This window comes from Dasypus novemcinctus, chromosome 24, assembly GCF_030445035.2.
Source record: "Dasypus novemcinctus isolate mDasNov1 chromosome 24, mDasNov1.1.hap2, whole genome shotgun sequence".
In the NCBI taxonomy this organism is placed as follows: Eukaryota; Metazoa; Chordata; class Mammalia; order Cingulata; family Dasypodidae; genus Dasypus; species Dasypus novemcinctus.
In genome coordinates this window covers 29,948,415-29,973,221 of record NC_080696.1, presented here as the reverse complement: position 1 = coordinate 29,973,221, position 24,807 = coordinate 29,948,415, and the positions used below count along the sequence as shown (strand labels likewise).

Below are 24,807 nucleotides of genomic sequence, written 5' to 3'. Positions count from 1 at the left end.
TTGGGTGGTAGAGGCTGAGATCCTTCAGAGGAAATTGGAGAGCTGCCCTTTCTCCTCCTCCACCCCTGCTTTCATTCTTACCATCTCTATACCAAGAACATAGGACAGAAAGTTCCTGAATTAAGCCTGGACTCTAGGTAAGTTATAGCTAGGGACCACAATGGCCATGGACAGAACTAACAGTGAGTTATCTCTCATTGAGCACCCCACCCTGGGCCAGGTGCTGTGATAGGCAGTGTACTTGGATTCTCTCTTCTCACAGAAGACCCTAAAAGGGAACATAGCATCATCCCTATTTTCTGGTAAAGAAAAAGATTCTCAGATAATGTGAATGGCTACTAAGTGGCGGAGCTCAAATTTGAACCCAGGACTGTCTTACCATAGAGCCTGTGTTGTTTTCCTGATAAAGCACTATAAGTGAAAATGCAGAGTTTAAAATGTGATTGTGGTTCCCAGAGATTTTTATATTCTGTGTCTACTAGACTTAAACAATTCACAGGCCAGCACAATTTAAAAGTGAGTAGGGGATCAGTCTTTTAAACTAGTCCTATTTACTTCCATCATCATTTCATCAAAGAAATGACATCTTTACTCCAACAAAGTAGGAAGGCCATACTTTCCAAATAAAGGATCATCTTTTGTTCATCAGATGTTCTATCTCTGCAAGTTGAGGAATGGGAGATAGACATGAGCTCATTCAGGCCCTAGCCCCAGCATCCTGTTGCTTGCTGCCCCCTCAGTTCTGTTTGCAGCTTCTGTTCTCCAAGCTGCTGGTGGGCTTAGTGGGAACGAGTTAGTTCTCTTGTCTCCTTGGACAGACCAGATACCTAGATGACCAACAGAGGACTGCCTGGCACCACATCCCCCTTCATTTCCTGGACACCACATCTCTGAAGAAGCACCTAAGCCAAGCCTGTCCTGACCCTTACTGAGTGAATCTGTTTCTAACTGAAGGGGTTAAGTGGGTTTTAAGCTCTTGTCTCCTCCAGGAGGAGATTTCACATTACAAAGTTACATGCTAAAAGCAGGGGCTTTTCAGTGAGGCAGATTTGCATTTATAAACCCTTTTCTCTACCACTTGTTAGCTATATGCCTCTTCTCTGTGCTTCAGTTTCCTCATCTCTTAAACTGGTATAACAATACCTCCTACCTCAGAGGGTTGTCAAAGTGGATGAGACAATAGATGTAAAACACTGACTGGTCCATTTGGGGACACAGTGAATGAAAAGCAGCATAGAAAGGTTTAAAGTTGTCTATAAAACAGCAACACCTCAGTTGCTAGTTGTTATTACCAATAAAGTTTTTAGAACATGCCCAGCATATACTGAATGCTCATTAAGTGATTGCTGTTTAATGATAACAGTGGTACAGTAAAAAGGTCTGCTGTACTGAGGGAACTCAGTCTACAGCTGAAATAGGAAAAGGAAGGATTTGCCAACAAACCTTCCCAAATCACTGATACCTTCCCCACCAAGACCCATCTCAAATGCAGGCTGTTAGAATCACCAGTACCCTGATTTTACCTCTAGATAAATCCAGATTATGTTTTATAAGAACATGTAGAAATATTTATGTGAAGAGTTAAAACAAAGTTGCTTTTCAGACATTTTAGAACAGCGGGTATTAAGGCTCTGAAAGAACTGAATGAAGACTGCCAGGGTGGAGAGAGTTTGGGCAGTGAAGTTGGAAAAGTGTTGGTTGTACTAAACAGCTCTGTGATGTGAGCAAATTGCTCCATCTCTCCAGGCCTTTTTCCTCACTAAAACTGGGTGAATATCCAGCCTTACAAGATTAGATGTCATGAAGTGATAGATGGCACACACTGCAGGTGGCAATTGTAGATTTATCATTTTTTAGCATTTTTATTATGCTTAGTAGGTTGGTCGGTGTGGCTTTGTCCTTCCGGAGGACTTCCACTGAAAGGAGGGACCAGGCAAGACCTGGTTGAAGCTGCTAACCTGGGAGTCAGACCCAGTGCAGGGGCAGGAGGGAGTTGAGATATGGAGTCTGCTAGGATGAAGTGCTACAAGCCTGAGGCATCCCCAAGGGCCTGCTGGGGCTGGGGCCTATACCATTCATTGTTGTAACATGTTTTTGGGAGTGCCTGCTGCTGCTTTAACCCAAAACTATGTGGTCTGAGCCATTCCCATTCTTGAGTCTAGAAAGGGCCCTGCTGTCTTTCAGGGAAGATACTATGCCATTGGCTCCCTGTGGGAGGTACACATTCTCTGGCGGGAGCTGAAGAAGAACCATAAAGCAAAGGTGGTCTCCAGGAAGAGAGAGCCCACATGGCAGAACCAGACTCAGACCTTTGAGCTGTCGCGAGGTTCACTACCAGGAGGGCGCGAGTCAGTGCTAAAAAGCTGGAGGGTGGAGGAGCCAGTGGGAAATGTCAGTTTCACTTTCTGGCCAGGGAATCAATGATTACAGCAGTCATTACAAGCTGGTGTGTTGGGAGCTATTGCAGAATGCTGTGCTGTTTGTTTGACCTTCTGCAATCACATTGTTCCACTAGTTTATTTTGTAAAAAGGGAATTCTGGCTGCAGAATCTCTCTGCCTCTCAGACACTGCTTTTCAGCTGTTGTGTGCCACCTTCCTGCTGGTGGACCTCCTTTTGAGAAGAGTGGTACTCCACTTAGGTCCTTTCAGGGAAGGAAGAAAAGGATTGTTGAAAAGATCGTAACTTAAGATTACACATGGCCTACAACTTCTCAGGCTTTTCTTGTCATTCTTCACTTAGTGTCTTAGATGCTGAGGTTTCTCCCTAACCTCCCCCATCTTCTAGGTGATCTGCTTTGTCTTCTGGATACATGGAGAGAAAGCAGTAGGCAAGCAAAATAAAACTGGAACTTGAGATGGTAGAAGCATTACGAGATACGTATATGAAGGTTATATTTTTCCAAATCAAAAACTGGGATACCAGATCCACCAATAGATTTTTGTTGAAGAGAATTAACAGTTTGGGAATCAGAAGCAGCAGCATACAAGGCTGGGCTGGAGAGAACCTGCATTTTCTCTTTAGGTCACAATCATTTCCAGGGTCTTTATCATCCACCCCCACCTTATTTGGACTGCTGTTCTAGGGACCTTTCTGTCAGGACTGCCAGTCTTTCCTTCATTATTTTTCCCATTAAAATGTAAAACATGACTATGATGTATACTTATTATCCATTATCCAAAGTACAGCAGAGGAATGGGGAAGAAGAACCGCACCACCCATGACAAACACAACAACGTTTTGATGTATTTCTTGGAGGATTTTCTTACACATGGAGGTTTTTATTTTTTATGTAGTTGTGGTTATACCATACGCTGCACAGCTTTGCAGCCTACTTTTCCCACTTAACCCAGGGAAGTGTTTCTACCACAATGTTTAAAAGTCCAAACACCATCTCCTCTGTGGTATGTCTTTGAGTAGCTGACTCATTCATTTACCCATCCCTTATTTTGGGACTTGTGTGTGGACTTTTTATTGCCTTGTAATTTAAATAATATTTCAAATAACCTCTTTATTCATAAAGTCCTTTTCATATTTAGGATTACTGGTAAAACTAGATTTCCAAAAGTGAAATTACAGGGTCTTCAGATCTAAACACTCTGAAAACATTGCCAAACTTCTTTGCAAAGGCTTTTTTTTTTTTTAAATTTTTAAAAAATTTCTTCCCCCTTCCCCTCCCCTGTTGTCTACTCTCTTGTGTCCATTCGCTGTGTGTTCTTCTGTGTCCTCTTGCATTCTCAGTGGCACCAGGAATCTGTGTCCCTTTTTGTTGTGTCATCTTGCTGCATCAGTTCTCTGTGTGCGGCGCCACTCCTGGGCAGGCTTTGCTTTATTTTGTACTCCTTGCGCATGGAGCTCTCCTACATGGGGGACACCCCTGCGTGGCACAGCACTCCTTGCGCACAGCAGCGCTGTGTGTGGGCCAGTTCACCACACGGATCAGGAGGCCCTGGGTTTGAACCTTGGACCTCCCATATGGTAGATGTACGCTCTTATCAGTTGAGCCATGTCTGCTTCCCTCAAAGGCTTTTTTAAACCTCTTCCACAGTGCACAAGAGGACCCTTCCTGTGACATCCCTACCCAGCTTAAAACCCTTTTGATGGCTGAATGGTTGAGGGCCCACAACCCGTTTGAATCTAAACACATTTGTAACCCTTGACTAGGGACTGTTGGCTGGCAGTGGGGGCACATCGAGCATGTCATTACCTGTTGTGGGCCAGGTACTTTGCAGGCATCATTCTACTTAACCCTCACAACCCCTCTCCCAGCCCCCATCCTTCTCAGAGGAGGAAATGAGGCTGACAAGAGGAAGTGAATTGTCCAGCATTGCTGTATCTCCCGCTGCCTCTTGAGGGGGACCAGTCAGTCCCTCTAGGAGCCAGTGTTGTCAGGCTGCATAGGCAGCAAGTTGGGGTGGAAGAGGCACTGGGCTGTGAGGACACACCTCTCAGGTAGCAGAGAGCAGTCTGGGAAGAGAAGGCAGGCAGGAGTGGATGAGAGTAGCGGTAGAGTGGTAGGACAAAATGTCTTCAAATCCTAATGCCATTTTTTAATCTGGGTGACTTTGAATAGGTCACGTCCCCCTTTGGAGGCTCAGTTTCCCATGTGTCAAATGAAATCCTTAGACTGGATAAAATTCTTTTGCCCTTCTGGTCCCTAACTTCCTTGAATGCATAGTGCAGAAGGGAGAAAATATGGCTTTGGAATCATACCTGGGTCACATTCCAGGCAGCTTTAGGACTAAGAACTGTCTCTGTACTTACTCATTTCCTCATCTATAAAATGGGGATATATGCCTCATGTGGTTATCTGAATTAAATCTGTAAACTTTGGGAGCCATGCTATAAAATAGAAATTATGTTGATGGAAATCTTTTCTGCCTCATACAATAGCCGTTAGCCACTTCGTAGCTGTTGAGCATTTGAAATGTGGCTAGAATGGCTGAAGAACGGGATTTTTATCTTTAATTTTAATTTAAATAGCCACATGTGGCCAGTGGCTACTGAGTAAGATAAAGTGCAGGTCTAGAACATTGCCTGATGCATAAAAGGTGTCAGCAAATTATGTTTTATGTCTGTGGCCACTGCCCACCTGTTTCAGGTCTAGTCTGGATGCTGTGTTGGCAGCAAGTCAGCCAGCAGGCACTTCTGGAATGGATTTGTTCATAATGCTCTGGATTCCTCTCCCAATGAGCCAGCTCTTTGCTCTGCCACTTAGCTGAATAGGAAAAAAGGTGTGTGTGTGTGTGTGTCTATGATCAAAAGGGATCATAAAGTACAAACTATTTTATAATCTCTTTTTACTTCAATAGATGAAGAATGTATTTTCTTATCGCTACATATTCTTCATCATCATTCTAAAGGCTGCATAGGATTCCACAGTGCAGTGGTGCCATGATATATCTAACCAATCCCCACTGAAATTTTAGATGGTTTCCAGGCTTTTTACTCTGACAAATAATATAAAATCCACATTCTTTTCCTAGGATAAAATCCTAGAAGTAGAATTCCCTTGAGTCAGATGTTATTACATTGGAACTGAAGTCCCCAAAAGTAACACACTTGTTCATCATACCCTGGTGCAGGCATGATTATAAGCTCATCCCCAGGCAGTCCAAGAGCCATCTACAGACCAGCAGCCTCAGGATCCTCTGAAAGCTTGTTAGAAATGCTGGCTCTCAGCCCTGTTCCAGGCCTGCCTTTCTGGAGCTTCCCAGGTGATCTATATGCACACTAAAGTCTGATGGCTACATTTAGCCATCTTCTAGATGAGGATACTTGTCCAAGACTAGTAGTCCAGCCAGGTCTGATCCCAAGTCTTGTGAACCCTTTTGCCCCTTGTGTGACCTATACCTTGGACCTGATGATAATGACAGTCACCCACCAGCCTTTCATAGCTTCTGAAGGAGCATTGATGCTAACACTGGTATTTTATGCATGAAGTGAAAGACTTGTTTGATTCCATTGTTGCTGGTGTGGGACCAGACATTTTAAAATTCAGATGATTCCCACATATGGACAGGATGGAGCATTGCTGTCCTATATGGATCCACCTGCCTAGAATAGGACTATCCTCAGCTCTGATTAGGTGGCTTGGACTGGGAACCCTGAGAGGGGAGGGGTATTAGCCCAAAGCTGGTCTCTTGTATTCTAGGTTCCTTATTAGAGTAAATCTCTGAAGGCAGGATTCTTGTCTCATTCCTGGAGCCTCACACCAAGGCAATTCTCAAATAATAGCTGATAATAACATGGCTAGGCAATATTCTAAAATTTGTATGTATTTATTTAGTCCAAATAATAGCCTGTGAGTTAGGTATAGACACAAGTCCACAGAACTGAGGACATGAACTTGCCCACATTCTAGTGGCAGTGCCTGTTTGCCGTGGGTTCTGGCTCCAGAATCCTCAGTCTTAACCATGGCAGTAGACTGCAGTGTGGCAGAAGGAACCAGTTTTGACTCTGGGAAATGTGGCTTTGAGCCCAGTACAGCCCCTGGGCAAATTGACAGCTCCTGAGACCTTGGCAGGTAGCCTGGTGCAGGTTCTCGGAGGCCCCAAAATGACATCTCTGAGCCACCTCACTATCTAAAACAGAATAAGTAAACCTTGAAAGCGTTGCTGTGATGTTTGAGTATAGCAAAATTAGTCATAGAGGGTGGGGAGGGAAGTATGAATGGAACCAAGGCTGGCAAGATTTGCAGGGACAGACTAGGCAGGGTCAAGTGACGTCTTTGTCCTAATAGTGCAGAATGGTGTTAGAGTGTTAGTGATTGGATTTGTCATGCCTGGACTCCTAAAACCAGGGTCTGCCCCTTATGTGACATTGGGCGGGTTAGGCCAGTTAGCTTTGGTTTCCTTATCTGGAAAATGAACAGTAATGTGTGCCTTAATCAGAGAGGTGGTAGTAAAGTTAGATGTAAGCCATATAATGTGTTTAGAAAACTCCTTGTTCCACTCCACTAGCCCACCCTCAACACCCATGCAGCTTCTGGGTTCACGTGGGTTGGGTCCAGTGCCCTGTGGTGGAACCAGAGCTTGGAGGCACCAAGCCTGCTGATCCAATGTCCCCTCCTCCCTGCCTTCTGTCTTCCAGGTTGATCCCTCGGGACCCACAGTCTCATCATGTCTCGCACAGAGGATGACAGAGGGTACAGGTGGTGGCTTGGCTGGTTGGCGATCTCCTGACAGCTGGATCTCCGGCAATGTGAAGCTTTTGTTTGGGTTCCTCCTCCCCACCCTCTTTTTATTTTATTTTATTCTTGGTCTTTTGTTTTATCTTTCTATTTTCTCCCCCCTCCCCTTTTTTTAATCAATTGAGACTTCAGAAGAGCAGGAAGCTATCCTATGGACAGGCACCAATTTCTTTAAAGAAATTCAATATGGACAAAGCATATGTATAAATTTTATTTTTAATAAGGAATTGGGGAGTTTTATTTTGTTTTTGCCCTTCACTTCCCTCTGTCTTCTTTTTACATCTCTCAGTTCTGCTTATCAAATAAAACACCTCACTTCCCCAGAGAAGCCTGCCTCTCCTCAGAGAATTTGGAAATTTCTCCTGGAATGGGACATGAAAACATATGAAGGCCTCTGGGCTCTCCCCTACCCTGCGCAGCAACTGCCGAAATGATCAGAGGTGAAGAACCCCCTGGAAGAGGAAGGCCAGGAGAGCTCAAAAGAGAAGGTCTAAACTGCGGGGTTTGTTCTTTTTAAGCTGTTGGCAGCCACAGGCCATAACCATGACTTTGCAGTGGTGGGAGCCATTTCCCTTCTCTGCCCTTTATAACTGGGAACTCAGATGGGAGGAGGGTGGCAGGTGATCGCCTCTCGCTTCCTTGGCAGTTTGTGTGACCTCCCCACCCCAGCTTTACAAGTCTGCCTTTCTCTTAATGTTCTTCCTCCCCTGAGGAAGGTCCCCAGGAAAAAAAATGTGTGCCAAACTTCTGCCTGGGACACAGCTGGGTATTCAGCGGACATCTGCTACTATGTGTGTCACTGCTACTACATGTGTCACCAACATCTGCTAAAGCACTGTCACCGACTGCCTCTTGGATTGCCTTCTTTCCAGATGTGCCTGCAAAGTGTCCAGGTTGTCACAGACTGCCCAGTCCCTAAGATCCAGTTATGACCATTGCCACTATAACAGGGTGTCTTGAACTGGCTGCTGCCGCCACCTCATTGCAGGGAAGGTGTCTCCTCATGCCAGGGCCCATGGTCTCAGCCTATAGACACTATGTCAAGCGCCATCTCCCTCATCCCCGGGGACTTACTGTTAGGGGCATGCCTTCAGTGTGGAGGTGTTGGTGGGGAAAGAATGGGCCTGCCGAGAGCAGTGTGGTGTCTGGTATGACTGAGTAGAACCCCTGAAGCTCTTCGGTACCCAATTCTGGACTTGCTGCCTTCACACTTCCCTGGCCACAACTCCTTCAATCCCACCACCTGTGTATGTGCAGCCTCTTGTGGTCTCTAACAGTGCTCTTGCAGGCTCCCTAAGGGGGTGCCTCCCTTCTTGGGGCTGCTTCTCTACTTGTGTGTCCATTCCCTCTGCGAGAAGAAGGGGAAATATTCCCTCTCTGTCTGGACACTACTTTGGCAACTCCAGAGGCTTTTCACCACATTATGGCCATATAGGAAAGGGTCTCTGGGAAAGGGGAAAGGAATTGTTCTTTTGGATGTATTTTTGTTGTTTTACTCAAACCAGCGTAGGATTGATAGGGAAGAGTGGGAGGGCGTTTAAGTTGGTTTGTGACCAGGGGGGTGTGGGACTTTTTCCTGAAAGCAGCAGTCTTTGGGAGTTTGAGAGAGGCCAGTGCAACAGCACTATGTTTTCTCATATTCATTTAGAGGCCAGTGCAACGGCACTATGTTTTCTCACATTCATTTAGACTGCCTCTCAGACCCCTCACATAAATAAAGTTTCTTCCTCCTCCTGGGCAGACAGTTGACTGTGGTCTGCAGGACCCAGCAAGGCTGCAGGTGATAATCAGGCCCTTCCTTGCCTTGGCTGCACTTGACCATGTCTGTCTCATCTTTTACTCTCTGACTTCTTTAACCTTCCGAGTGTACTCTGAGAGTCACAGCTGGGAGCATTGGGACAGTGGTGTATGCTAATTGCAGTGCACATTCCTCTTCTACCCCACCACCCTCCCTTCCCTTGAGGACAGCTGTCTCTCTGTACATGAGCCCATGGGAAAAACAGTCCCCAAACTCAGTACCCCCAACTCTTCTGGTTGCAGCCCCATGCACTAAAAGCCCACATGAGGGCTCAAGCCTAACAAATTATTAACCTTTTTCTTTTGCCTCCCCAGGTCTCTTCATCTCTGTCTAAATAAGTCTTGGAGCTTTAGTGCTCCCCCTTTTTTGCTTTTCTTGGTATCACAGTATTCCCTGTAGGTCACAGGATGTCCATACCTTTGGGATGAGATGGTTAGCCTCGTGCATCTTCATCTCCTAGGACTACCAGCCAGTTCTTGTTTTGGTGGTGGCACCTTCTTCTAGCTCAAATGAGGGCCAACTCTTTAGCCCAAGTGCCTGTCTGTCCCTCATCTCTTCTCCTCTCTCCTGCTCTCTCCAACCAGCTAGCAGGAAGTCAGCCCCAAGTAAATGCTGGCCCTGCCCATGGTCAGTAGACAAGCCTTGGGATTGGCCCTAAGTAGCAGTTGTAGTCTTCCTCATCCACTTTCACCTCTTCCTGTTGTAGGTCATCATCTTCTTGTTCCTTGCCTCTTCCTGCCTCTCTAACCTCTCCACCAAGAGCTTGGGCCTGCCAGCAGCTCTGTCATTCATCATCTCAGTGCCATCAAGTTTGTTGGGCCTGTTCAAGGCCTAGGCGTTTCCAAACCTTAAAACAGCAGTCATTGTCATCTTGGATCTGTGGAAAGGATAGGCTGTTAGAGGGAGGTTCTTGGCATCTGAGCTCGGTCTCCCCATCAGAGGAATCAGAGGGATGGATCATAGTGCCTTAGACCATTGCCCTGCCCTGCCCAGATAGCTGGATGCAGCTGGAATTGTGGCTTCTTTTTCCCTATCTGTATCATCTCTCACTTGGACTCACTGTCTCCCACTCACAGCTACTTGGGAAGGATTACACCTCGCCCCACACCCTGTACCTTCCTGTGGTCTGCCTACCTACCACCAGTCACTGACTAGCAGCTCTAGCCAAGAACAGAACACCTGTGCTTCCAACAGTTGTGATCTCTGCCTCTTACCACCCAGCAGGTCCCCCACTTCCTATTTTTAGTCTGTTCATTTTAAGACGGGCTCCATCTGACCCCCTGTGGACATTGGGGGCTAAGGTTACAGGCCTTAGCCTCATCTCATCCCAGAGGTTTTAGGATAGGAGAATGAGAATTCTTTCCTCCCACCTGAACATAGTTTGCCCCTCAGTGGCTGCCTCTGTGAGGGAATGTATTAAATGTTTACTTACGAAGTACCCTGTTTACAGCTGGAGGAGAAATGTGCCTGATGCTGGGTGGAAATGGGTGTATTGTAAACTAGAGTTTGACTCTCTGGACAGGGTGGGGCCTCTTTTATGGGGCTGCCAGTGGTGGCCCCAGAGCGAATGAAGGCAGAGATGCAAGGGGCAGTGACACACATCAGTGCCTCTGCTCGCTGACCCTGCGGTGCTAAGGACCACTCAACCACCTTCCTCACAGCCTTCTTGCCTCTGGATATTCCTTGCCACTATCATTCCCTTCCTCCAAGATGCTCAGCCCCTTAGTATATAAGTCATCTGCTAGAAAACTAGTGTTTGGAGCAATAAGATTATTATTTTTGCTTGAGTTTCTTTCTAAGAAATGGAAAGAGCTGTTGGCATTGTGGAAATCTTTCTTTTTGTGCTGTTGACCATTTACTTTTTGAGAAAGCAAATCTTAGGATGGATGCCTGGGTTTTAGTTTTGGGGTATCTTTTGGAGGCTGAAAAATCAGGGTTCAGGCTTCCATTGCCTAAGAAGGGACCCTGATTCTGTCTTCACCTTGCTCCATCTTGCCTGGGTTTCCAGCCATGCCCACGAAGTATTCCACTGTTGTTCCTGCTTATACACCCTCCCCCATCTGGGGGCACTGGTGGGTCTCTTGGATGATCACTCCCTTTGACTTGTTTCCTCTTCCTAGACCTGACAGGCAGCCCCCAGACAGACTTTAACTACTGGGAGTCTTTTAGGCGCTGGCAACCTCAGAAGAGTCAGCTTTGCATTGTTCAGCTCTTCAGGCCACTGGGTTTGGGGAAGCCAAGGCCTAGAGATGTTGCCTCTGCCAGTCTCCCATACTGGGCTGTAGCACAGCCTTCAGGACAACACAGGTCTTTGTCTGCCCCTGTTCTACCAAGGCTTTGAGACATAGGAGTTGGGGGAGCAAGGGGGCTCATGTCTGCAGAGTTGCCTCCTCCAAAGGGTAACCAGTAGATGTGACATTAGGGTTGGCCAAGTTCAAGTATCCACAGCTGTTATCAAGATTAATCCACTGCCATCAGCCAGCCTACACCTGGCAGAAGCAATCCCCAAGCATCAATATGGCCATCAGTTGCCCCCTAAGATTGCAGGGGAGTAATAGAAGGAGGACCTCACATCTTTTTCCATGAAAGGCCACAAGAGGAAGGGAGTTTGATTTAGGAACATTAAAGAAGCTTTCTGTGCCAAGTGGTCTGTTTCTATTAGAGCAACTGAATCTGTTTCAATGGCTTAACATTCATGTGAGATGGAGTTAGGTGTGAGGGAGGTTTTAACTTAGGCACAAAGTTAGTTTCAAATACTACTAGTTAAATCTGTTTTTCTTTATTTTCTTTTTTGCACAGAAGCTGGTAATCTAGGACCTACGTGTGAACAACTTTATATGAATATTTTTTGTACTTGGTTTACTTGGGTTGATATGATGCATTATATTTAAGTTCCTTGAACACTGTGGATCCCCTTAATGTGTATGAATGACTGAGGCTTTGTAAATTAAGGGACGTTTGTGTGAATAAAGTTATTTGATGGGGTCAAAGAAGCCATATGTGATTTGAAAATGGGTCATTTGTGGTTTTGTTGGCACCTGTTTGGGAGGGACAAACAGACATGCTGCAGTGCCCCAGTCTCTGTGGGGGTTGGGGGCTGAGGAGAAGGATGCTCAACTGCCTCAAGGTCCCTGTGCTTGATGAGGAAACAGGCCTCTAGACCTGAAGGAACCTAGTACTTAAGGGAACAGGAATCCAGACTAGGTCTGGTATGCTCTCCTCAAGAGGGTCCAGGTGTGAGAAAGTTTGGAACCACACCTCCAGACAACTACAAAGGTTCTTTTAACCCCTTGCACTGAGAGCCTACAGGTATTGCCCTCAAGGGATTTTTAATGTAAAGATAAAGTACATCTCAAAACCACAGTAGCAAGGGAAAGGGCTGACTGGAAGAGCTGGGCCCCATCAGAGGAGGTTGGAACAGAGCTCTGCAGGTTGAGGTGGTAACATCTGAGGCCAGAGAGTAAAGGGATCCAGTCAAGCCCAGCCATAGTGGTTGGGCTGGAGGTGGAAAAGTGGCAATGAACCCATCTCTCTCTCTGCCTGGGCCATGTTCCATGAGGAATAGGACTGGCATTTATGATGAAAGGCCTACAGGCACTTCTGATAACCTTCACCATCCTGCATGGTGGGTGTGGTGTGTTCCCCTCTCCTAATGGGAAAACTGTAGCACAGAGAAGTCAGGACCACTGAGTGAATGCTTGGTGCTCTGGGAAGAACCAACTGCCACTGCTGGCTGGCTGGTACACATAACTTAGTCTCCCAGAACATCCATTTCTTGTTAAATGGAAATGATGATAGCCATCTTCAGAGCAGTTGAAGGTTAAATAGGGGAACTCAGTGGTTTGAGCACTTGCTTCCCATCTATGAGATCCTGGGTTCAATCCCTGGTACCTCATTAAAAAAAAAAACTAACACTGGACCCTGCATATAGGATCTCAATAAATGGTTCTGTAGTTTCTTTTTCCCAGAGATTCAGGGCTGGGACTGTACCTGAATCTGCTGAACTCTATAATTCCTGACTTTCCTGACACTCTGCAGCTTTGAAGCTTATGTGTTACATGGAACCCACCACCCAAGGACCTTTTCCTGAGGAGACCTAGTGAACCCAGGAATAATGAAACTCCTACAGGAGGGTATAGTCAGGATTTTGGAATGTGGGGCTTGAGAAAAAGATAAGACAAGTCACTGTGGCTTCCTACCTAATCTAAGAGTGAACAAGCTGCATTCCAGGCCCAGGGTTTAGTGTTCAGTGGCTGCTGGTGATGAAGCTTCTTGCAGTGGATACTTCTGTGCCCACCCTGGACAGTGACCTGAAGTTTGAAGGACAACCCAGCGCATTTTTGTTTTTTTTCCACAACCTGATTGAGATAAAATTTACTTTTTTTTTTTTTTTTTTTTTTTTTTTTTGAGGTACCAGGGCCAGAGATTGAACCCAGGACCTCAAGTATGGGAAGCTGGTGCTCATCCACTAAGCCACATCGGCTCAGCTCTGAGTTTGTTTTTTGTTTGTTGTTTTTTTGATTTTAGGAGGACCAGGGGCCTCCTATGTGGGAAGCAGGCACTCAATCCACTTGAGCTGCATCTCCCAAAATTCACCCATTTGAAACATACATTGCAGTGGTTTTTAGTCTAGTCAGAGTTGTGTAACCATCACCACTAATACCAGAACATTTTTATCACCTCAGAAGTAAATCTGGGAAAGTGGATGTAGCTCAAGTGGTTGAGTGCCTGCTTCCCATTAACGAGGTCCCAGGTTCAATTCCCAGGTTCACTTTAAAAAAAAAAAATCTGGACTCATTACCAGTCATTTTCCATCTCCCACCCCCGCCCTGGGCAACCACTAATCTACTTTGTCTCCATGGATTTGCCTTTTCTGAACATTTCATAAAATGGAATTGTATAGGATGTGGCCTTTTGTGCCTGGCTTCCTTCATTTAGCATAATATTTCAAGACTTACCCATGTCAAAGCGTCATTTTTTTTTTATTGCTGGGTAGTATTTCATTGTATGGATATGCTGCATTTTGTTTACCCATTCATCAATTGATGGACATTTGGGTTGTTTCCAGTTTGGGGCTAATATGAACAATGCTGTTATGAACAGTGGTGAGCAAGTTTTTGTGTGGACATAGGTTTTTAATTCTCTGGGTGTATAGCTAGGAGTGGAATTACTGGGTCTTATGGTAACACTATATTTAACCTTTTGAGAAATTAGCAAGCTGTTTTCCAGAGTACCAGTTAACATTCCCACCAGCAACATTTGAGGCTTCCAGTTTCTCCACATCCTCTCCAATACTTGTTACTGTATGTCTCTTTTATTATAGCAATCCTAGTGTGTATGAAGTGATGCAAGTTTTTATTCATAGATTTCTATACCATTGTAGTATGTCAGGTAAAGTGATAATGTCAGACATGCTTTAGATGCTTGATTCAGTCACTGATACATCCACCAAGTATTAGTCAGGTGGCCTACTCTGTCTAGCAAAGTAAACAAATTTGCTCTGCCTTTTACTAGCTCTTTGGCCTTGAGACAGATCACTTTTCTAACTCCATTTTTCCATCTGCAAAGTAGTAAGTATCTACTGACTAGGATGGTTGGAAGAACTAAAGACTTTTCATGCAGAATTCATGCTGGGTACTCCTTTAGTGCCCACCTGTGCCCTAGGTACCATAGATTTTGAGCAGGCATCAGAAATGAAGGATCTTTGAGGAACCCAATGTTTGCATTTGGGCATGGGTGAGGAGGAATGTGACACATATCACTATAACACAAGGGTCTGTTGAGTATCAGGTTCTACACTGATAACAGGTGAATCACACAGACCCTACTCTGCAGTAGGTTAGTCTGGATGGAAGGATCTGGTGTGCCCATGTCAGGCCATGTTCACTCCCATAGCAGGAGTTAGACCTCTAAGCCATCACTGATATTCCCTTCCCAGCCTACTCCTACATGCTGGCAAGAACCTCCTTATCCAGAGGGAGAAGGACTCCTAGAAGACAAGTGCATCATCATAGCCTGCTATACTCTGATAGAAGGAAGCATCAGGGGCCGTGGAGCATAGAGAAAGTCCTCATGCAAGCTAGAGGGCACAGGGGAGGCTTTCTGGAGGAGATGAAGCTCAGGGGACCAGACTCGTTCAACCTGCGGTCTGACCTGAGCCCCTGCACATCTCCAGGCCATGCTGCAGCCCCTGGGCTTACAAGCCCCCTCATGCACTGCTCAACACCCGGTGTTCTGAGGCAGAGTGGGCGTGGGAGCCCCAGTCTTTTCTAGCACTTCCTCCTGACTTGGAAGATTGCACCATCTCCTTGCCTCCCAGAGGGTCTTGGCCTCATCATATTACACCTTGAGGATCCAAAGGGAATCCTTTGGCATTGAGTCCCACTCCTTCGATCCAACCTCCACACAACAGAGAGACTTCTTTTAAATCATGAGAACAGGCTCAAAATTCTTGGCTTTCGTTACACTTAGAATATTTATCCAGACTCCTTCCCTTGACCTATAAGGTCCTTCTTCATCTTCTGTTTCTCAGACCCACTTGTGCCCCCATCAAGCTCTGCCCTCCAGTCTTTTTGGTTTTATTGCTCATCCTTAAGCATAAAGGACTTTTGGATCTCAGGCTTTGGAACTAGCTGTTACCCCTACCTGAAATGCATTACCACATTGCTTCTCCACGTCTCGTATTTCCTGTGAGATCTTTCCTGGCCTCCTTATTTAAGGAATAAGCCCCCACTCACATACACAGTCTTCTTAACGTGTTATCTTTCTACATAAAGCTTATTGCTAACAGAAAGTTTAAGACAAATTATATATAAACACACAGTAGGCATTCAGTATATGCTTACGGAGTAAGTAGAAGGATGTTACCAGTGGTAGGAGCTTGCTCTGGAGCCTACAGGGCAGAAACCAGGACACCTGAGATCTGCCCACACCCCTAGCCCCCAATCTAGCCTGCAACTTTTCTCCATTCCTGAGGTTTATTCGCTGGTTGCATCTGCTCACCCCTGAGAGGAATGAAACCCCCAAAAAGTAAATCTTTTTGACTTTGCAAGGCATAGAATCTTTCACAGCTACTCAGCTCTGCCCTTGTAGTGGACAAGCAGCCATAGACACGAAACAAATAAGGGTGGTTGTGACCCAATAAAAGTTTATGGCACTGAAATTGGAATTTCATATTATTTTCACCAAAGTGTCACAAAATATTCTTTTTATTTTTCTTCAACTATTTAAAGACATAAAATCCACACACCCAGAGGAGACTCGGACTTGCTTCTGTGAGTTGGGCCTGTAGTGGGCACTATGTCTGTGACTCTTGGTCCAACTCAAGGATTAGTCCATGTGCCAGGCCCATAGAGGTAGTGACAGCTCATCTAGCATGTTGGTGATGGAGCAAGAACCAGGCCTGGATGTGGCTCTTGGCCACAGCTCTGGGCATGTGAGAGGTAAGTATGGTTTAGGGAGATAGATATCACTCACCACCTGACACATGTTCATGAGTCTAGAGACAGCAAAGTATGAAGAAAAGGCAGTTGCAACAGAAGGCAAAAAAAACCTGAATGGTGCAGGTCCAGCATGTCCTCCTACCACTATGGGCTATGGCAAGCTCTTTCCTCTCTCTGGGTCCAATAGTCTGGTGGATTCTGGAATCAGACAAAAGGTCTGGATTACTGCTTTACCACTTATAAGCTTGTGACCTTGCACCTCAGTTTTCTCACCTATTAAATGGCAACAATACCTGTATCCACTTCATTGACTTTCTGAGGATGAGACAGTGCATAGATGATACATGGCACAGTAGCTGACATGTAGTAAAGGATCCATATCAAAGGTATTGATAAATTCTTTATAAAGGGGGAAAACTTTTTCTGAGATGATCCTCACGGGATTCCCAAGTTCAAAGAATGTTGAATAAGGAATACTGTATAGTTATTCCCTCCTGGAGTGTCCCAATGCACTTTCAGCTTCTGTGAAATCCTGTAATAAGTTGTTATTCAGGCTTTTCAGATCACTACACTGAACACCTTAAAATCTGATACTAGGGTTTTGAGGGAAATGTTTTGGCACCCACTTTGAGAGATGCTAAACAAGATCATCTTTGCAATTCTAAGGTCCTAATTCCCTTCCAGAGAACTAGTTGCCTTGTGCTGTTTCACATGGGGCTGAAATCACTTCCCCTTGAAAAAACCTCAAATAATTGCCTCTGCCTGTCTACCGGCTCCTTGAGGGCAGACCGGAACATGAGGAATTTAATAACCACAGTCTGGGTCGCCTGCCAAAATGCTTTAGGGCCCTGCCCAGACAGTTGAATGCAGTGAGAACACAGAGAGCAGTTCTCTAAGCCAGCAGCAGGCCAAGGACACTGCCAAAAACACTCGCATTCCTGTTCCCACGTTGGCAGAGCCCAGCCAACCTCCAGCTCATGTTTACCCAGCGCCTAATGCATGCAATTAGCATTCTTACTGAGAGGCACCTGTAGTTTAGTGGTTACACACAGGCTCTACAACAGAGGTTCTTAACATGGGGTCTGTGATCCTGAAATTCAAAAAAACATTCTTGTGGGAATGAGTTGGTGCAGGTGTGATTTTTTTATTAATACCCAGTGTAGTGTGGCCTTAGGGTTCCATGTTCTCCTAACTGGCATAAGGGTCTGTGGAACCAAAAAGGTTGAGAACCCCTGCTCTACAGGGTTCAATCAAATTGTTCTACATCTTTAAGACTCAGTTTCCTCATATGTAAAATGGGGGTAATAACTGCATCTGTGTCCAAAAGGATTAGGTACACTACACAAACAGGAAACCCCAAATAATAGCAGCTTAAACAAGAAAGAGGTTGGTTTCTCCCTCACATAAAAAGTCTGGAGAAAAATTTTTAAAAATTAAAGAAGGAAAAAAAAAGGTCTGGGGGTGGGCAATCCAAGACTATTATGCTGGTGATATGAAGCCATCAGGGATCCCATCTCCTATTTTCCTGCTGTGACATCTTCAGCAAGTCACTTCCTGGTCCAGTAATGCTGTTGGAGTTACAGGCATTTCATCCTCATTCCAAGCAGCAGCAAAGAGGAAAGAAGAGAATGTCTGTCCTGAAGTCCCACATCTTATTGGCTAGAAAGGAGTCACATGGTCACATCTGGGTCCCTTCAGTGGACCCACAGAGCTGCTGTGCTTTCTTGCTGCTTGTCTTGAACATCTGTTGAGCCCCTATTCTGCTAGGCACTGAGAGTTCAAAGGTGAAAACCTTCTAGACCAGTATTCTCTCACTGCAAGCTGAGCCCCTAACTGTGTGCTAGGCTCTGTGTCACAGATGAAGATCCTAAAACAGGCTAGGCAGAGTCCATGTGGTAGGTGTGGGATATATAGAGAACACATCACTTCAGGCAAGATGGATCTGAAGAGCTAAAAGACTTGGAGTGTGGTCCCAGCTCTGTTACTGGGATTCACCTGTGGACATCTGAGACCCACAGATCTCAGATGGCAGCTAAGCCAGACCTGTGGGCAGGGTCTAGGAGAGAAGGCTACCCAATTCCAGCACAGAAAAACAACACTTTCCCTGGGTCATCAAATGAGCAAGTAATCTGGGAACAAAAGATGATTAGCAATGGATGGCTGCAGAACTGAGCCAGTTGCCCTCACCCTGGAGGCAGCCAGTTCTCTGCTTTCAGGGCCCCAAATCAATTCCTTTGACCCCATTCTTGAGACTCTCAAGACCCCTCCAGCCAATTTCAGAGAGAGGTTCAGATAGTAGTTTCTGCCCATCTGTATCCATTATTAATTTATTGCCTCTCAATATGTGTTCTATGATGGGCAACAGAATTCCTATAAGTATTTCTCCTTTAAAGTAAGCATGAGTTTAAGTTCTCATAAATGAAGCTGGAGGGACACTGCAGGAGGAAGAGGCTTCCTGCAACTTCCAATGCAGGTGGGGAAGGGTATGGTGGACACCTTACCCAGCCCTGGGCCCAGAATGTGATTCATCTGAGACCTTGCATCCTCAGCTTGGCAATAACCTTCCCGCAGCCCTCTTGAAACCAAAGTCCCTGCATGGCCTGCACATAGTTGCCTGTGACCTGGAGGGTCCACACAACTGCACCTCCCTCTGCAAGCCCATGTGTGTCCCAGGGGCTCGGAAAGCCTCCTGACCCTCTGGTGCCTAGACTCCTACTGTATGCCCATGCCACTGGATCCTGGATGCCTGCTCCCCTTCCTGCACTTGAAGGGTTTCCTGCAGCTTACCCAGCAACTCCAGACCAGCTTCAGCTGGCTAAACTGAAATTTTTCTCCAACGAGGACTGAACCCATTCCAAGTTTGTCCTTCCATGGGCATCTGTAAAAAAAATTATAGAAAATATTATGCTTAATGGTGAAAGATAGACTATTCCCACCCCCACCCCCCACACACACACCTTAACATCAGGAACATGACAGGGATGTCTACTCACCATTCAATGTTATAAGTTCTGGCCAGGGCAATTGGGCAAGAAATAGAATAAAATAAAGGCACATATTTGGGAAAAAAGATATAAGACTGTCTTTATCCACAGATGACATGATCATTTAGTAGAAAATCCAACAGAATCTACAAAAAAAGCTACTAGAATGAATAATTGAGTTTATCAAGCAAGGTTGCAGGATATATACAAATCAATATACAAATCAATTATTTCTATATACTAGCAATGAACATTTGGGAATTGAAATTTTAAAAAATACCATTAAAACATCATAAAAAATATGAACTACTTAGGGAAAAGTCTGACAAAATATATGAAAGCTTGGTACATTGAAAACTACGAAACATGGCTGTGAGGAAGGGAAGTGATACACTTTGTTCATGAGTTGGAAAACAACAACAGCAAAACACTCAACATTGCAAAGATGACAGTTCTTCCCAAACTGATCTATGGATCCAGTGCATTTCCAATCAAATTCTCAGCAGGACTTTTTGTAGAAATTGACAAACCGATTCTAAAATTTCAAAGGAAATAAAAAGGATTTGGAATAGTCAAGACAATTCTGAAAAAGAACAAAGCTATCAAAGATTATTTAAAAGCTACCATAATCAAAAAGTGTGATATTGGCATAAAGATTGATAAATAGATCAATGGAACAGAAAATAAAAAGTCCAGGAATAGACCTACACATATCTCACTTATTGTTTGATTTCATTTATGTGGAAAAGCTAGAATATGCAAATTCATAGAGACAGGAAGTAGATTACGAATTACTGGGGCAGGGGGTGGCAGATGGGGTATTAGCATTTAATAGGTACATACATAGTTTGTTTGGATGGAAAAGTTTTGATAATGACTGGGGTGGTAGCACAATATTGTGAATGTAATAAATACCATGTAATTGTATCTTTAAAGTGGTTAAAATGGGAAAGTTTATGTTGTATATATGTTACCACAATAAGATTTTTTAAAAAATGAATCATAGACCTAAATTTATAACCTAAAATTCTAAAACGTCTAGAAGAATATATAGGGGAAATTTTTTGTGACCTTGGCTTAGGCAAAGATTTTTAGGTACAAAACCAAAAGCATATTCCGTAAAAGAACAAATGGACAAATTGAACTACAACAGAATTTACAACTTCTGCTTTTCAGAAGACACTATTAAAAGAATGAAAAAAAGTCTCAGACTGGGAGAAAAATTTACAAAGCATATGTCTAACAAAAGCTTTGGATCCAGAATACATAAAGAACCCTCAAAATTCAACAATAAGAAAATAAGCAACCCAATTAAAAAACTGGCAAAAGATTTTAACAAACGCATCACCAGAGAAGATAAACATACAGCAAATAAGCATATGAAAAGATGCTCGACTCAGGGACATATTGCCTACCACAGGCCCAGCTCACAGGAGCAAGCCCCTGATGCAATAAGGAAATGCAATGAAAACCCCAGAGATGCCACAACATAACTATCAGAATGACAAAAATTAAAAAAGACTGACCAATGTGGGAGGTATGGGGAGCAGGGCATATGAGAATCCCTATATATTCTCTGTTACATTTATGTAATCTAAGACTCTTTTAAAAAATAAAAAAATGAAAAGAAAGACAAGACTGACCACGCAAAGTGTTGGCAGGTATAAAGAACTGAAGCTTTCATATGCTGCTATTTGGAATGTAAAATGATATAACCATTTGGAAACACTCTGACAGATTCATAAAAATTAACCATATACCTACCATGTGATCCAGCCATTCTACTCCCAGGTATTTACCCAAGAGCAAAGGATGCCTATACAAGGACTTAATGTTTACCGCAGTTTTATTTGTTTAATTGGTGTATTAGTCAGCCAAAGGGGTGCTGATGCAATATACCAGAATTCTGCTAGCCTTCATAAAGGGTATTTATTTGGAGTAGGAACTTACAGATAACAGATCATAAAGTGTAAGTTACTTCCCTTACCAAAGTCTATTTCCATGTCTTGGAGCAAGATGGCTGCCAGCATCTGCCAGGGTTCAGGCTTCCTGGGTTCCTCTCTTCCTGGGTCTTGCTCCTTTCTAGGCTCAGAGTTCCTCTCTTGCCAGGGCTTGTGTCTCTCTGGGCTGAGGGTTCCTCTCTTCCTGGGGCTTGCTTCTCTTTCCTCTGTGTGCTTACTTCCTAGGGCTCCAGCTTAAGTCTTCAGCATAAAACTCCAATGTCAAAACTCCAACATCAAAAACCTTCCAGCTCTGTCCTTTGCCATGCCTTTTATCTGTGAGTTCCCACCCACCAAGGAGTAGGGACTCAATACTCTACTGACATGGCCCAATCAAAGCCCTAATCATAATTTAATCACACCCAGGTACAGACCAATTACAAACATAATCCAATATCTATTTTTGGAATTCATAACTGTATCAAAATGCTACACTTGGAAACAAACCCAAATGTCCATCAACAGATAAATGGATAAAAAATTGTGATACATTCATACGATGGAATGCTGTTCCACAATAAAAAGCAATGAACTATTGGTGCACACAAAAACATGGACAAATTTCAAAATAATTATGCTGAGCAAAAGGAATCAGATACAAAATAGTACATAATGTATAATTCCATTTGTATAAAATTCCAGAAAATGCAAATGAGTCTGTAGTGACCTAAAGCAGAACAATGATTGTTTTGGGACAGGAGAGCAGAGAAAACTGGGAGGGGGAGTTCCAAAGGCACAAGAACAGATTTTGTATTCAGTACCTTGATTTTGATGATGATTTCATGGTGCACACATATGTCAGAACTTATTAAATATGTGCAGTTTATTGTACATCAATTATGCCTCAATAAAACTCCTTAAAAAAATAAAGAGCCAGGGAAGTGGGTGTAGCTTGGTGTTTGAGTGCCTGCTTTGCATGTATGAGGTCCTGGGTTCAATTCCTGGTACCTTCTTTAAAATAAAAAAATAGCCAGGTTGAAGGGGCTCCCACTGGCCAAACTTGGAGCAACTAGAGCATTGAAAAGAACAATGAAATGGATTGGAAGAATAAATATCATGAAGATGTCAGTCTTACCCAAACTGATTTATAGATTCAATGCAATACCAATCAAAATCCCAGCACATTACTTTACAGAATTAGAAAAGGCAATTACCAAATTTATTTGAAAGGGAAAGTGCACCAAATAGGCAAAAGCATTTTGAAAAAGAAGTACGAAGTGGGAGGAATTTCACTGCCTGACCTTGAAACATATTACAAAGCTACATTTTCAAAACAGCATGGTACTGGCATAAAGGTAGACACATCAATCAGTGGAATAAAATTGAGAATCCAAAAATAAACCCTCACCTATACAGTCAGCTGGTTTTTGACAAACCTACAAAGTTAATGTTGTCGGGGCAAAACAATCTCTTTAACAAATGGTGTTAGGACAACTGGATATCTATAACCGAAAGAATGAAAGAGGACCCCTATCTCTTTCCATATTCAAGAATCAACTCAAAATGGATCCAAGACCTAAATATAAAAGGTAGGACCATGAAACTACTAGAAGAAAATGTAGGGAAACACCTTCAAGACCTTGTAATAGGTGGCGGTTTCTTGGACCTTACACCCGAAGCACGTGCAACAAAAGAAAAAATAGATAAATGGGACCTCCTCAAAAATTAAACACTTTTGCACCTCCAAGGACTTTGTCAAAAGGCAGCCAACTCAACAGGGGGAAAATATTTGGAAATCAGATATCCAATAAGGGTTTAATATCCAGAATATATAAAGAGATATTATAACTCAACAATAAAAAGATGAACAACCCAATTGAAAAATGGGCAAAAAACATTTGTCCAAAGAAGAAATACAAATGGCAAAAGAACACATGAAGAAATGCTCAACATCACTCATGATTAAAGAAATGCAAATCAAAACTACAATGAGATATAATTTCACACCTATCAGAGGGCTGTTATTAAAAAGACAAAGAACTACAAGTGTTGGAGAGGATGTGGAGAGATAGGAACACTTATTCACTGTTGGTGGGTATACAGAATGGTATAGCCATTGTGGAGGACTGTTTGGCAGCTCCTAAAGAAGTTGAATATAGAATTGCCATCTGACACTGTCATACTGCCCCTGGGTATTTACCCAGAAGAACTGAGAGCAGTGACACGAACAGATATCTGCACACCGATGCTCATAGTGGCATTATTCATGATTGCCAAAAATTGTAAACAACCCAGGTGTCCATCAACAGATGAATGGATAAACAAACTGTGGTGTATTCACACAATGGAATATTATGCAGCTGTAAGAAGAAATGAAGTTGTAAAGCATATGACAACATGGTGAACCTGGAGGACATTATGTTGAGTGAAGCAAGCCAGACACAATAGGACAAATATTGTATGATTGCATTACTATGAACCAAATATATTGTGTAGCATATTGTATGAATTTTTAAAAAATTATATGTATCCAGTATATCTAATTAAGAAATGTATGTTTTCATTCAACTGTTTTTCCTTTTTAGTTTTTAATTGTTTATATTTTCAATTATTAAATATACAAAATAAAGTAAAAAAATAATAATCCAATGATATATAAAAAGGACAAAACATGATAACTAAATGGGGTTTATCCCAGGAATGCAAGGTGGGAATAACATTTGAAAATCAATCCACATAGTAGATCAATTTAAAGCAATCATAAAATAATAAATAAAAAGATGAGGAAATAAAAAAAAATAAAGCAATCATATTAATACATAATCAATAGAAAATCAATATATAAAATATATCAATTATATAAAATCAATCATATTAATAGACCAAATAAAAGTATACATATGTGCATCTGTGTGTGATCAGCTCAATAGACGTAGAAAAAGAATTTAACAAATTCTACACCCATTCCTGATTTAAAAAAGAAAAGAACAATGACAAAATGGATTTTTAATACATTGAATAATAATAAATAATCCATGAGTGTCTACAAAAAGAGTAGGAAGAAGTGAAGGAAAACTTTTCTTTATAGAAGAATAGAAAGGGTATTAGAATTAGAAAAATCACCATTTTTGTTGCCATCAATGCAGCAATTGATTCAGGCAAGGATATCCGGCTGCCAAAACCTCTGTGTGACAGCCTGTGGGGAAACAGGATATCCATGCAGTCTCAAATATCATCAGACAGTGTTACAAAGAGAAAGATCACTTTTACAATGAAGAGATCTATTAGAACACCATAATCAAGTGATCAAATTTAGCATCACCAGTGACACAATAACCCTCCTTATGCAATATAGTGGGGAGGACGAAGTCTCATCTAGGAAGTGCTGTTGCCCAAATGTTTAACCAGAATAAATCAGGAGGGGACAATCTGATTCACCCAAATTGAGGGAC

At 43.3% G+C, this 24,807-nt stretch overlaps 1 protein-coding gene across 5 annotated transcripts in view; it reads left to right on the top strand.

Annotated features, from left to right (window-relative positions):
- Positions 1–24,807, top strand: part of STK35 (serine/threonine kinase 35) — a 93,159-nt gene that overhangs the window by 37,122 nt on the left and 31,230 nt on the right. For 4 of the 5 annotated variants that reach the window (XM_071211606.1, XM_071211610.1, XM_071211609.1 and 1 more), the window contains exon 4: positions 7,092–12,001. The exons of the other annotated variant lie outside the window; for it this stretch is intronic. The gene's annotated coding sequence lies outside the window, so the exon portion shown is untranslated. Of the gene's footprint in view, positions 1–7,091; positions 12,002–24,807 lie in introns of those variants that run through there. 5 annotated transcript variants of the gene reach the window in all.